Here is a 15,115-nt window from a genome sequence, read left to right as displayed (position 1 = left end):
ATCCCTTTTTTTAAAAAACAGATATGTTTGTAACATTACCTTTCCTACCCTGAATTGAAATTCATAGATAGTGTAATCTACTGACAAATAATTTCTAAAAATCAATATATTGTTCTAAATGCCATATTTGCAAGAAATAAACGATATAGTTTATAGTACAATATGTATTTCAATATGAAAGCACTCAGATGATTTGAGAAGACAGTGAGTAGTCAAAGGTCTGCACCTACTTTTCATGACTGCATCTGGACTTCAGAGGAGTGAGACAATATTCTGCTAAACATTGTGGCCTTTTGCTTTACGTTTGCTATTTCCAATAAGGCCTAAAGAGGCACACATAAAACCTTCATGAATGAAGGAGCAATCAGTGAAGACGGACGCAATTGTGTGGCGCTAAGATCCCATGTGTGGTCCTGCCATTAACAATGTCATTTTCCAAAATGGAGAACAACTCTTGGTCAATTGCTAGAGTTTTCCTTCCATTCATCACAGTAGTGGCATTTCTGGGAAGCTTGGTGGCTATTAAAACCATGCTGGTGTTTGTATTTATATTTAAAAAACATTTAGGATCTATGCTCAAATAATAAAAAATAAACCGAGTTTGTGTAAATGTCTGGTGGGACATTTCAAACCTTGAGGGGACACAAGACGACTCTTTGCCCTGCAAGCCTGTCACACTGGCCCCCAAAACAACAAGACACAAGACTCCCCCATCTCCACCCTCGCACCCTGCAATCCTTGCGAGAACCCAAAGCACCACCACAAGGAAACATCCCTGAAGGTGGTACCACCCCCTTTGACAAACACTTCCTTAAAGTCCCAACTCTTAGGAGAACTTCAGGTTTTTCAGTCACTCTTTGTGTCACCACAACGCCTACTCTGCACCCTGTCACCCCGCTGGGAATCCAAGGGTCAGCGGCAGGTGAGTGGAGTAGACTGAGAAGAAATGGCGATAGTTCTAGAAAAGAAAAAGCCTGCCCCTTTGAGTGACAGACAGGCTGGACCTCAGGCAGTAGGTGAAACTCCAGCTCCAAAGAGCACACAGTACTGTGACAGGGGGAAACTAGGCCACCAGATGACAGGGAATGTAAGAACAGGAAGGTGAGCTGTAGCCACAGCAGAGCATGAGGTGTAGAAAGAGCAGTCCACCCACAGGATAAGGCCCTGGTCATAGACGTCAAAGGAGAGCTCCAGAAATTCAGAAAGAGAAAGAGAGAAGTGGGGGGAGGAGAGAAGGGAACGGAGGGTACTAGTTAAGAACTCGGGCTTTGGGATCAGACAGGGTCAAATCCCACCCTTGCCAAGTGCTGAGAAGTGTGGCCTTGGGCCAGTTGCTTAAATTCTCTGTGACTCAGTCTCCTCATCTATAAAATGGGCACTAATGATAGTCCCTACCACTTTGGTTGTTCTGGGGACGAGATGGGATGGCAGGTAAGGTGCTTAGCATGGTGTGTGGGGGGCCTGTAAGCTGCTCAGGAGCAGGACCCTATCTTCTCCCCGTTGGAATCTGGTGTACTTGACCCAAGCAGTCACAGATCAACCCTAGTTGAATGAACTGACTAGGAAGGGCTGTGGAAGTTCACCATTCTCACTATTATGAATGATAATGAGAGAAGGAACCAGATAATGGAGCTGCGTTGGAAGTGGCGACTTGGTTTCTTTACTGGGACACAAGGTCCCAGGCAGCACCGGTCATAAGAAGAACAAACAGATCACCTGAGTAACTGAGTGAAGATGCCTGAAGTCTCTAAGGGTGGACAGCACTGGTCTCGGTGCTTGGGGGCTGCTGAGAGCCCAGGAAAGGCCGTGCAGCCCCACCAGTGAGAAAAGAGAGCTGAGGGCCAGACAGCCACGGGCACTACAACGCACAGGGAGGAGGCCTCAGCCGGACCCAGAGGACGGCCCCGCTGGCCCGCAGACCTGTGGCCGCACGACACGTAGGGCAGGCCAGCTCTGTCCCCTCTAGGAACCGGACACACCACTAGGAGTGTACAAAGTGAGAGAAAAGTAGGCCAGCCCTGGCTCCTTCCCCTCACCAGCTCCATGTCATGTCACTTTCCCCTTTGCGTTCTGAGCTCCAGCCACACTGGCCATTTCCTTGTTTCTCGAAAACGCGAAGCTTCCCCACCCACATTCCCACCACCCACGTCCCCACCAGCCACTCTGCCTGGCTAATTTCTGCTCACCCTTCAGGCCTCGGTTCAAATATCACTTCCTCAGAGAGACTGTCCCTGACCCCTGGCCAAATATGGTGCTGTCTCCTACCCTTATTGGCTCCGGCCTTCCCTTCTTAGCATCTACTGCAATTACAATGATCGCTCACTCGCGTTTCTCTCTCCCACTAGACTGGACACTCCCGGGGGCAGACATTAGATGGTGAGCATCACCCCAAATCCTCTGGTGTGTGGCCCAGTGTCAGGAGCAGGGTCAGACCTCAGTAGATGGCAGTGGAAAGGAAACAGATGAGGAGGGAAAGGGGCCCTATGCACAGAGTGGTGTGACTGGGTTTGTCCTAAAAGAGAATCAGATCCGTAGACAAATTCAACTCTTAAGGAAACCAGGCCATTGACATTCCTGGTTGAATATTCCAAGTACTACCTCCCAGCAAACATTTCTGTCCTCCTCTCCTCTCCAGCCCAGGGGTTGTAGGAGCAAATTATTTGATTGATTTCCCCATCCTCCCTGCTGTCCAGCCATGTCAGGTGTGCAATCGCTTCGATCCTACTGGTGAGAGGTGTTCGGCACCAAATCCCAGGCAGAAGTGAAAACTGGAAAATAGATCCCTCCCTCCCTCCTGCGTCCTGCACCATCCTACCACCACCTCGCAAACCCCGCCAAGCTCAAGTCTGCCAAGCAAGACACCCAGCACCATTTTCTGGTTCTTGGGCAAGAAATCATACTTCATTTGTAGAGATCATTTCATTCTGTGTTTTTCCTTCTGCATCCTCCCTAATGGGAAGTACAGATCCTTTTAGATACCTATGGGGTACAGGCAGAGAACAGTTGGCCACAGAAGTCCAGCTCTTCTTGAAAGCATGGAAACGGCTGTTTCCCAGGATTTCACGTCTAATAGTTAATCACCTCCAATCACAAAGCCATCACTCCGAGCGACAACTAAGCTATTAAGTGGTTTACACACACGACTCTGTTTAATCCTCCTGACAGCTCTATGGAGCAGATGCTATTATGGACTTCATTTTACAGGTGAGGAAAACTGAGGCCCAGCAAGTTGTAGTAATTAAGTAATGGAGTAGCAACAGCAACACCAGTGAGACTCATCAGAGCAAAATGTTCAATGAATGTTAGCTATTACCGTCGCCATTATTTTACTATCCCTGATTTAGTAGTATCTTGAAGTGGGGAGAGGCTATGCCTCGGACGAGTCTTCTCTGCTCTTTGCCCTCTGCCTGGGGTCTGGTCACAAAGTGTGTATGACTCAGGCGTCTGTCAGCTGAGGTGGCCTGTAGCCGAAGTGCTCAGTTCCCCCTGGGTCAAGGTTGCACCATAATATAGGCCCCAAACGAGCACCCAGTAGATTTGAGATGCACCCGTGAAGGTGACAAACCCAGTTTCTATTACGGGTTCCTAGAACTAGGCTGTGCCCCCACGTAGAGTCCTGTTATGATTCACACAAAGTGAGAGCCAAGTGACACGTTCAAGTCTTCTTGTTTTAAATATGCTGACCTGAAGGGACCTCGGGAGAATGGATGGTGCATTTTTAACAGCAGAAGACTCCTTTGGAATACCCGGAGCTGTTTCAAAGAGGGGGGAAATTATACACGGATATATCTCAAAATGGGCTTGTCATGTCAAACATAATCCTTTGTGTGTGTGTGTGTGTGTGTGTGTGTGTGTTCTTAAATGTGGCAATTCCTTATTATCAAGAAGCTGTCATCCGGGTGAGAGGTCACTTGAGAAGGGGACATGCTAGGATCAGCAGCTCATGTAGAGCGGAAGGCAGTTCATGGATGTTGTGGGGCCATTGAGACCTGGGTTCAAATTCTGGTTCCACCACTTACTAGCTGTGTGACGTGGGGCAAGGTTTATGTAGCTTCTCTGAACCGATATGGGAGAGCCATGTCCATATCCACCTTGTAGACTTTTCATCGGATTTTAAAATGAAATCAAGATCTTCAGGTGGACAGAGGAAATAGGGTATAGCAGTTAGGAGCATTAAGTTTACAACCAGACCTGAGATAACATCCCACTTCGGACAGGTCATTTAGCTTCCTTGAGCTGTTTACTCGTCTCTAGGAAAGCCACCCACCTCTGAGGGCTGGAGTAAGAATATGTGTGATGATATAAGCAAGTGCTTCACTCAGTCCCTGGTCCTTAGCAGGCTGCCAAAAAGGGTCGTGCCACCTGTCAGGTGAGGTCAGGACCAGGCTTCTCTATGATGTGGCCAGAGGTCTGAAGTCGAGTGCCCAGCCTGGAGTCTGGTAGCAAGCCACTCAGGGAGGGCTGCGGGTCCAATGTGGAGGTCATGTCACGTGGCACTTCATGGCTCTCACCCCGAGCCCCCCAAAGAGCTGCTTGCCCCATCTCTTTCCCCCACCAACTGGATTCTTAGATTTGGGTTCTTAAGACATAATCTACATGTCTATCTGCAAAGGCTGGGGGAATGGCTGAATTTTAAATCAATGCCAATTTTTCTTATGTCAAGACGAGGCTAATCAAAAAGTTGGTGGGGGGAGAGTCACAATAGATTTTTGCCTCTGTCCTGGAACCATGGAGAGGTGCCTCAAAGACAACTGGACCACATTCCTTTCCTTGGTAAATTTAGTCATGGATAAAGTTGCCGATGAACACACCTGCTCTTTTTGCCTTGCCCAAAGCAGGCACTGCCCCTAGTTAAAAAGGGATCTCGGGTTGACGTCAGTAAGGGAATTCAGCAATGAGCCAGTGCGATCACGGAAATCCTATTTGTACCAGGGCTGATGGCTGATGAACTGAAAGCCGGGATTTACCTCTTCCTCTGCTTTTCCAAAAGGCCTTGTTAAAAAATGAATTCTGTGGCCGGCCTGGTGGCTCTGGCAGTTAGAGCTCCATGCTCCTAACTCCGAAGGCCGCCGGTTCGATTCCCACATGGGCCAGTGGGCTCTCAACCACAAGGTTGCCAGTTCAATTCCTCGAGTCCCACAAGGGATGGTGGGCAGTGCACCCTGCAACTAAAGATTGAACATGGCACCTTGAGCTGAGCTGCCACTGAGCTCCCGGATGGCTCAGTTGGTTGGAGCGCGTCCTCTCAACCACAAGGTTGCAGGTTCGACTTCCGCAAGGGATGGTGGGCTGCGCCCCCTGCAACTAGAAACGGCAACTGGACCTGGAGCTGAGCTGCGCCCTCCACAACTAAGACTGAAAGGACAACAACTTGACTTGGGAAAAAGTCCTGGAAGTACACCCTGTTCCCCAAGAAAGTCCTGTTCCCCCTCCCCAATAAAATCTTTAAAAAAAAATGAATTCTAGCATTCTACTCTGTAATTGTACTTGATGGCTAAACAGCCAGGCCAAGTGTAAGAAGCAGGACTTTGGAGTCAGGCAGACCTCTGTGTATCTAATGCCTCATTTCTTATCTGTGAAACAGGACTAGAAAACCTACCTTATAAGTTCAGTGTGAAGGTTCAATAAGATCAGATGTCTAAGGCAAAATGGTTTCCTCTCTCACCTCCCCACACTGACCTCTCCCTTCCTGGAGCCAGGGTCGGCAGACACGGTTAGTTTTCTACCCAACTGTGATTCCATACCCCTTCTATCTTAGAAACAGAACCCCAGTTTGGTTCACTCTAAGTGACCATGTCCTTTATTTTGGGGGCAGAAGAACTGGTCCGTAGGCAATCCTAGGGAATAAATCTTGTTTCATTTAAGCCAGTCCTGGCAGTCCCAATCCTCCTGCCAAGTAGGCAGTTGCACAAGAGGACATGATACAGTTCTGGCCAATGAGATGGGAGAAATCTGCTCGGGGGTGGGGCGGGGGAGCCTCTGGGAAGGTTTTCATTGTTTTAAAAACGGGATATGAGACAGACAGATTTCCTTTTCTATCTCTGAGTGTTGTCATCTGTATGCTGTTCCGCAGAGAAGGCAACCATCTTCAGACCAAGGAGAGAGCCATCCTGTGAGGTTAGGGCAGCAAACCAAAGCTGGCAGGGCAGAAAACAGAAGGAACCTGGGTGTTGGATGCTGGTGCTCAGCCAATGAACGAACCAAGCCTGCAACTCTGATATTTAGGCCCCTTGTTACGTACGATAATAAATCTCCTCATTGTTTTGGCCACGTCTAGTCAGATGTTTTGCTATACACAGCCATTATTTGCCTTCTCTTTTTCTGGGCATATGATAGGGTTGTACTTCCCTATCTTCTTTGACATAAGGTGCAAGTATTTGGCTTGCTTCAGCCAGAAATGTGAGTAGAACTGCTGTGTGTCACTTACAGGCAAAAGCTAGTTTGTGCCAGTGTCGTTTTCCACACACTCTTTCCCTGCCTGAACCATCAAGGAAACACGGATGGAGCCTCCATCAACTTGGGTTCCCCAGGGACTAACAGAGGCTCCTGCAGCTAACATCACACACATGGTGTGAGTGAGAAATAAACTTGGTTATGTCAAACCAATGAGATGTAGGGGCTGTTTGTTACTGCAGCACAGCCTAGCCTTTCCTCACTGATACACATCTGAACTGATACATTCAACTAATAGAATAGAAACTTTAGCAGAGAAGGAGATGGGAGGTATAAGAGATTTTCCAGAGAAGATTTATCTTTGTGGTGTGAAAAGTCAGATTCCTTTCTAGATAATTCACTCTAAGGCCAGCCTACTGTACAGAATTCCTATCTCCTCCCCACATTGCCTTTAAATCCAGGCCCCATCAGTCAATAGAACTAGACAGAGAAGCCACACTAGAGACTAAATGAAAGAAGAGGCCAGACCCTGGGTGGAAGGAAGAGAGTAGTGAGAGTGAAGGTACTCAGGGAGCATGGAAGATGGAGAGAAGGAAAGAAAAGATTCAGGTGACAGAAAGGGAGATCCCATTGGGCTCCTAGTACGTTGAGACCCAAGGCCTTGCACTTATGCAAGTAGCTAGAAATGGGTTGACAAGAGTAGAGAAGTCACTCCTGAATTCCTCTGTGCCAGCTTAGAATTCATCAAACTCAAAGTAAACAGCTCTTCTAGTTATGGTGGGAGCAGTTTGGCTAATAGTTAGTCCATTCACTAATAGATGGTGTACTAGTTTGCTATGGCTACCATAACAAAATACCACACACTGTGTGTCCTAAGCAACAAATTATTATTTCTTCACAGTCCTGGAGGCTGGAAGTCCAAGATGAAGATGCCAGTCTGCTTGGTTTCTTCTGAGGCTTCTCTCCTTGGTTTGTAGATGACTGTCTTCTCTCTGTATCTTCACAGGTGTCCTGTGTGTGTTTGCGTCCTAATCTCCTCTTCTCATAAGGACTCAGTCAGATTGAATTAGGCCCCACCTCTATGACCTCATTTTACATTAATTACCTCTTTAAAGGCCCCATCTCCAAATACAGTTACCTTCTGAGGTACTAGGGGTTTGGATTTCGCCATCTAAATTCGATGTGTGTGGGGGTGGTGGACAAAATTCAGCCCACAACAAGTGGTAACATCCTTCCTTTTCACAATAAGGGTAATAGTGCAAAGATTACATATGTGACACGCCTGGTACTCAGTCATTCCGAAAGAAGGTAATTATTAATACTGATGGGTTGTTTGACCTTCTACAGGCTCACAAATTCCCTAGGCTGGCACTAGTTTCTTTGCTTCTTTGTGACCTGCACAGCCCATTGTGGCATCACACACCTGGCACTCAAACAATATAGTGCACTGGTTAACAGCATGGGCTTTAAAGCCAAATATACTCAAGTCCAAATTCTAACTTTTCCATTTAGCAGCTGTCACTAAAATAAATGACAGCTTGGGAGCTGGGAGTAGCATCTTCACCCAGCCACCCCTTCCACTCACCCATTGCTGGGCAGCTGCGCCGAGGGTTGGGGAGACTGGACAACGGCAGAGACTGTCTTGTTCCCACCTCGGTTGCTGCTTTTGCTAAAAAAGCACCAGGACCCTGATGGTTTTTTCATTCAAGATAAAAGTGCTCTGTTGCCTTTTTGATTAACTGAACAAATTCAGTTGATAATTTCAGTGACCCAGATTCAAGCAATAACATCTTTCTTTGGAAATATGTGGTTTCATCAGCTTCTTATGTTTTAGGGGAAGGAGGAAATTTGTTCAGAAGAGATCCAAGATGGCGGCATAGATAAACACTGTGCCTGCTTCCTTCCATGAACACATTAAAATGACAACTAAATTATAGAACAATCAATGTGGAGAACCACCTAAAATCTGGCTGAACACAAGTTTTATAACTAAGGATAAAAAGAAGAAGCCACATCGAGACTGGTAGGCGATGGATGGAGACGTTAAATGAGCTGGCCTCAAACTTGTGTGCTGGTTGAAAATCAGGAGGGATATCTCAGCCATGGAGGCTCCCCACAGAGGAGCAAGGGACTCCAGCCCAACACCGGCCTCCACAGCCCAGAGTACTGGTGCCGGGAAGAGCTACCACAACATCTGGCTCTGAAAAACAGTGCAGATTCAGACCATCCTGGTGAGATGGAAGGTTGCGGGGAAACCTAGATGTCCTCTTAAATGGCCTGCACACAGACTCACCCGCTTGCAGGCACTCACCCAGGGCTCCAGCACAGGGACGGTGACTTGGTGGCACTGGAGGCATACGTGGAGCAGACTGAGGTGTGTCACTTCAGAAAGAGGGCTGGAGGACAGTTGCCATTTTCCCTGTGTGGGGTCCTTCTCCTGTGCAGCCAGCAGGTGGGCGCCATCTTTCCTGTGTTGAGCCTTCCCCCACAGGCCAAATCTGCATCTGATTGGCTTGCTGAGCTCTGCTGGGACCCTGCTCCACCCAACTCTCCTAATGCTGGAGGCACTTTCTCCCAAGCAGTCAGCCCCATGCACATTGCAGTTTTTCTTGGAAAACTATCAGAGTCCACAGGTCCCAGGCAGGCAGTGACTGGCCTCTGTGTGCTCTGAGACTTTTGCTGAGTAGCTCCAGGCTCAGCTCTGGCACCACACCAGAGTCTACATTAACCTGGTGACCGCAACTCTTCCTACTCTAGTGACTCCCTGAGACCCTGCCTCATCCAAATTACATACCACATGAGCTTTATCAGTGGCTGAACCTTAAGGGAGATGGCAGGTGGCAGCAGGCCTCGGGGTGTCCTGGCTTTTTGCAGAGCTACCCCAGACCCAGTAATAGTGATAGATGTCCTTGGTTCTCAGTGTGGCCTCTCCCAGTTGCCACCAACTTTAGCACAGGCAGTGAATAACCATGGATCACTTTATAGTTCCTACCAGGTAGTCTCTGACCTGTCACAGGCAGGGAGTGACCTGGGCCTGCACCAAAGCCCCTCCCAAGAGGCCCCAGAACCAACATACTTGGAGTTTGGCTTCAGACCACAGCAGAGCACCACCCAATTAGCCCACAGGCTGCATACACAAAATGCAGTCTCAATAGGCACCAGAGTCTGCTGGGGCAGATCCCACTCAGTGGGTTAAGCCCCCCTTCCCCCAGCAGCCTGTAAGCTGTGGATGTGTCCAAACCCGACAGCCAATCAACCTGAAGGCCAATCACCACCAATGTGCCAATAGCAATCAAGGCCCAATTATAACAGGAGGGCACATACAACCCACACAAGGGACACTCCTGGAGCACCCAGAGCAAGTGACCAAAGAGACTGTGCCAGGGCCCCACAGGGCACCTACTACATAAGGCCACATGGCCAATACTGGGAGACATAGCAGATCTACCTAATACATAGAAACAAACACAGAGAGGCCGCCAAAATGGGGAAACAAAGAAATACATCCCAAATGAAAGAACAGGAGAAAACTCCAGAAAAAGAACTAAACGAAATGGAGGTAAGCAACCTACCAGAGACAGAGTTTAAAACACTGGTTATAAGTATGCTCAAGGAACTTAGTGAGAACTTCAACAGAGAGATAGCAAGCATGAAAAAGGACATCAAAACCATAAAAAAAGAACCAGTCAGAAGTGGCGAATACAATAACTGAGATGAAGAATACACTAGAAGGAATCACCAGCAGACTAGAGGAAGCAGAGGATTGAATCAGCAATTTGGAAAACAAGGTAGTAGAAAACACCCAATCAGAACAGCAAAAAGAAAAAGAATCCAAAAACATGAGGATAGTTTAAGAGACCTCTGGGACAACATCAAGCGTAACAAAATTCACATCATAGGGGTTACAGAAAGAGAAGAGACAAAGAAAAGGATTGAGAACCTATTTGACAAAACAATGACTGAAAACTTTCCTAACCCGGTAAAGGAAATAGACATACAAGTCCAGGAAGTGCAGAGAGTCTCAAACAAGATGAACTCAAAGAGTCTGACACCAAGACACATTATAATTAAAATGGCAAAGGTTAAAGATAAAGAAAGAATCTTAAAAGCAGCAAGAGAAAGGCAACTAGTAACTTATAAGGGAGACCCCATACGATTGTTAGCTGATTTTGCAACAGAAACTTTGCAGACCAGGAGGGATTGGCACAAAATATTCAACATGATGAAAAACAAGGACGTACAACCAAGGATACTCTACCCAGTAAGGCTATCATTTGAAATCGAAGGACAGATAAAGAGCTTCCCGGACAAGGTTGGGGGGCAGGGTGAAAACATGAAGAGATGAAGTAAAAATTGGTAGTTACAAAATAGTCATGGGGATGTAAAGCATAGGGAATATAGTCAATGATATGGAAATAACTATGTATAGTGCCATGTGGGTACTAGACTAGTCATGGGGGGATTCAAGTCTTAAATTATGTAAATGTCTAACCACTATGTTGTACATCTGAAATATAAAATAATATTTAATGTCAATTGTAATTAAAAATTTTTTAAAGGGGGGGAAGATGAAGGGGGCTAAGAGCTCTAAATTTCCAGGGATAAAACAAATAAGTCATGGGATGCAATGTACAGCATGCGGAATATAGTCAATAATATTGTGATAGCATGGTACAGTGTCAGATGGTTGCTGAACTTATCATGGTGATCACTTCTTTAGGTATATAAATGTTGAATAACTATGGTGTGCCCCTGAAACTAATATAATATTGTATGTTGGCTATATTTTTAATAAAAATCTTTTTAAAAAAAATTCAAAAAAAAAAAAAAAATCATAGCTTGGGCAAGTCACTGAAATTTTCTATGACTGTGTCCTCCTCAGTAAATTTGGTTTGTAATGCCTACCTATATTAGTTTCCTATTGCTGTTGCAACAAATTACCACAAATTTAGTGGAGTAACACAAAAGATATATGCACATTTATGTTCATTGAAACATTATTTACAATAGCCAAGATATGGAAACAACCTAAGTGTCCGTCAATAAAAAAGATGTGGTCTAGATATATACAATGGAATATTAATTAGCCATAAAAGGAATGAAATCTTGTCACTTGCAACATGGATGGGCCTTGAGGGCATTATGCTAAATGAAATAAGTCAGACAGAGAAAGACAAATACCATATGGTTTCACTTATATGTGGAATCTAGAAAACAACATAAAACTCATAGACACAGAGAACAGAAAGGTGGTTGCCAGAGGGGAGGGGGGTTGAGGGTTGGGCAAAATTGGTGACAGGCATCAAGAGGTACAAACTTCCAGTCCAGGAGGTAGAATGTACAGCGTGGTGACTGTAGTTAACAATACTGCATTGCATATTTGAAAGTTGCCAAGAGAGTAAATCTTAAATATTCTCATCACACACGAAAATAAAAATTTGGTAACTTTATATGGTGATGACAGTAACTAGACTTATTATGTTGATCATTTTGCAGAGTACATACATAGGAGTCACATTGAACACCGGAAAGTCATTCTGTTATATGCCAATTATACCTCAGGAACCACCCTGTGTCCCCCCACACACAGACTTATTACCTTCTGGTTTTAGAGGTCAGAAATTCAAAATTAGTCTCACTGGGATAAAAGCAAGGTGTCTACAGCGCTGTGTTCCTTCTGGGGGCTCTAGGGGAGAATCAATTCTTGCTTCTAGAGGCCACGTGCATTCCGTGGTTCACGGCTCCTTTCCACCTTTAAATCCAGCAATTGCGTCACTCCAAACTCCTGTCTCACACTCACGTATAAGGACCCTTGTGATCATAGTGGGATAAGCCAGAATCATCTCGCAGCTCAAGGCCAGCTGATTAGTGACCATACTTCCATTGCAACCTTACTTCCCGTCTGCCACATAACTTAACACATTCACCGGTTCCAGGGAGTAGGATGTGGGCATCATTGGAGGCTCACTATCTTGCATACGACACTACATCTCAGAATTGCCACGAAAGCCAAATGCTTATTAGGGTTAGGACAGTGTTTGGCACAGCGAGTGATCCATAAGCAACGTTCTTTGCTTCTTAAGAACTCAGCCTGTGAAGTTCCTCACCGAGGTCAATATCATATGGGAACATAAGGGCTTGTGCAAATGAGAGTTACTTTGCAATTCAGGCAGAATTGGTTTTGGCATTGCGATGCCCAGGATCACAGCATCTTCTAGTAAAAAAAGAGATGCTATACATAGAACATCAAAGCCAACTCTCTAATGTGACCAGGGTTAGCTGCGGCCTGAAACTGTCTCTAAGTGGCAGAACCCAAAGAGGTTCAGCAACTTGCCCAAGGGTGCACGGCTAGTGCAGGGTACAGGGAGGCATGCGAGCACAGCTCACACCAGAGTCTGATGCACAGGTGAGCCCAAACACTCATGCACCGCAGACCTAGGTTCTTTGTGACAGCAAAGCCTCCAAAGAGCCTGTCTCTCTGCAACACAGCTGGGGCCACTGCCTTGCTCTCAGCCCCCAAGGTCCAGACTGAGCCAGTGACATCGCATGCAAGGGCCCAGGCCTGCAGGAGACACAGAATTCTTCCTGCTCTAATTTCCCTCAGAGAAGCCATTGGCAGTTCCCACAACAGCTCCCCTCACGTGGCAGCAGTGGCAGCAGACTCTGAATATCAACCACACTTAGGAACGAGGGATGGAAGCATATGTCAGAGCCGGAGAGAGGAACCGAGTGACAGCCTTCTTTGGGGAGGGAGAGTGTTTTCACAGGCAGGGCTGCTTTTCCAGTGAACTTCTCCTCTTCATTTTTGACTCCACCTGCTACCAGACCAGATGGCCCCAGCTAGCCTTTTCTTTCACAGGCTTCAAATAAAATGCGAAACCCTCTGAGATGTAACTAAATTCCACCCACTGACACAACTCCCTCTTTACCCAGGTGCTCTGGAAGTCACAGAATTTGACACCTACACAATCTGACATCTCCGACTGGGGGGAGGAGGTCCTGAGTGGGCACGGAGGCGTTCACTGAGCCTTTTGATAAACACTTACTGGGCCCTCTCTAGGTACCCAGCATCACACTGGGTTTGTGGATACAGGTGAACTTGGCAGCAGGGGACCCTGCCCCCTCAAGAGCTTATAGTCAACATAGGATCATTCCTTTTCACTGAGAGGTGCTCTGAAGGAGGAATAAGCACAACTGAGGGTGTTTATCAGAGGCAATCAGGGAGGCCTTCACGCAAGAGGTGATGCATCAAAGCCACAACGGGAAGGAAAAGTAGGTGCTGTCTCCAAATGGAGAAAGAGAACAGCTACTACAAACACGGGGCAGCATTTGCAAAAAAGCCTGAAACCTGTCAGACTGTCAGTGTCTTGGGGGGAACAGAGGTACACAGCAGCTACAGAGAGAGGCAGACGTCCTGGAGCGCCTGCCCGTGGTGAGAGATCGGGACGTGCTCCTGAGGCTGCAGAAACATTGTAAGCAGCGGAATGACACAGCCGGAGCTGCATTTTTAAAAATTAAATGTATTGGGCTAAAAGCGGTTACTAACACTATTTAAATTTCAGGTGTGCAACTTTGTAGTATAACACCTGTACACTCTATTATGTGTTCACCACCCAAAGTCTAGTTTCCTTCCATCACCATATATTTGACCCCCTTTACCTTCTTTGTTGTCCCTGCACCTCCCTTCCCTTCTGGTAACCACTAAGCTGTTGTCTGTGTCTATGAGGGTTTTTTTTTTTTTTTAAGACTCTTCTAATGGACATCTAATCAGGGGCAGAGGAAGAGCTAGGCCTCGAACTCAGGTCTCTGTCTCCCTGTCCAGTGCTCTTTTCACCAGCCTTAGGGCATGCGCCTGGTCTCACCATCTGTGTTTGAGGAACCTGTTCCATTTGTGTCCAAACCCCTTTACCCACTTCCCTGTCTCCTGCATCGTCAGAGAGAAGGACACCTCAAAGTGCAGGCAGGCCCACTCAGATGGCCTGTGCCGGTCCCAGCTCTCTGATCTCTAGCTGTGAGTCTTGGGAAAATTAATTTAACATCTTTGCGCCTTGGTTTCTCATGTGCAAAATGATTTTTTAAAAAAGTCAACCTCAGATCATTGTCACGTCAATTTAAAAACAACAACGCATGTAATGTTTGACCTCAAATCAATACTCAATAGGAACTCTTTTAATTGGAATTCCTGGGTGGGGGGGGTGGTCAAAGGTTTTTGCTAACGTTTTCTATACACATTTTCTTAAGGACTCCCAAGCTGGAAGTAGCCACTGCTCTTTGCTTTTCGTTTCCCCTGTGAGCCTTCTGTATTCTGGGACAGGGAGTGTGTAACCCAGGCCTGACAATCATGGTGCTGCCCCTGGTGAAGGGGTGGGTTATGTATTCAAAGGAGGCCGATTATAAGCCTGGCCTGGGTCCATATGCAGATGGTGGGAGCCAGAAGTCGTCTCTTTGCCACAGTGGAGGCTGCTGTCTTCCATGTTCTCCAGAGGCCAGCAGGCGGGTGAAATGAGAGACGACGCAGAGCTGAGGGGCACGGGAACAGAGGGAGCTTGGGAGCAGCACCGTGCCCTGAGGCCATGGGTGGCACAGCTGTTTTTCAATTCTGTGAATTACCTCAACAGCCCAGCAACGTTCTCACGCGACTGACTGCCTGCCTTGCTTTAGCCAAGCTGAGTGGAGGTTTGACACTTGGAACCAAAAGAGTTCTGACAAACTGTGTACGTGT

Source organism: Rhinolophus sinicus, linkage group LG10, assembly GCF_036562045.2.
Source record: "Rhinolophus sinicus isolate RSC01 linkage group LG10, ASM3656204v1, whole genome shotgun sequence".
Taxonomy (NCBI): Eukaryota; Metazoa; Chordata; class Mammalia; order Chiroptera; family Rhinolophidae; genus Rhinolophus; species Rhinolophus sinicus.
Note: the sequence above shows the minus strand (reverse complement) of the source record.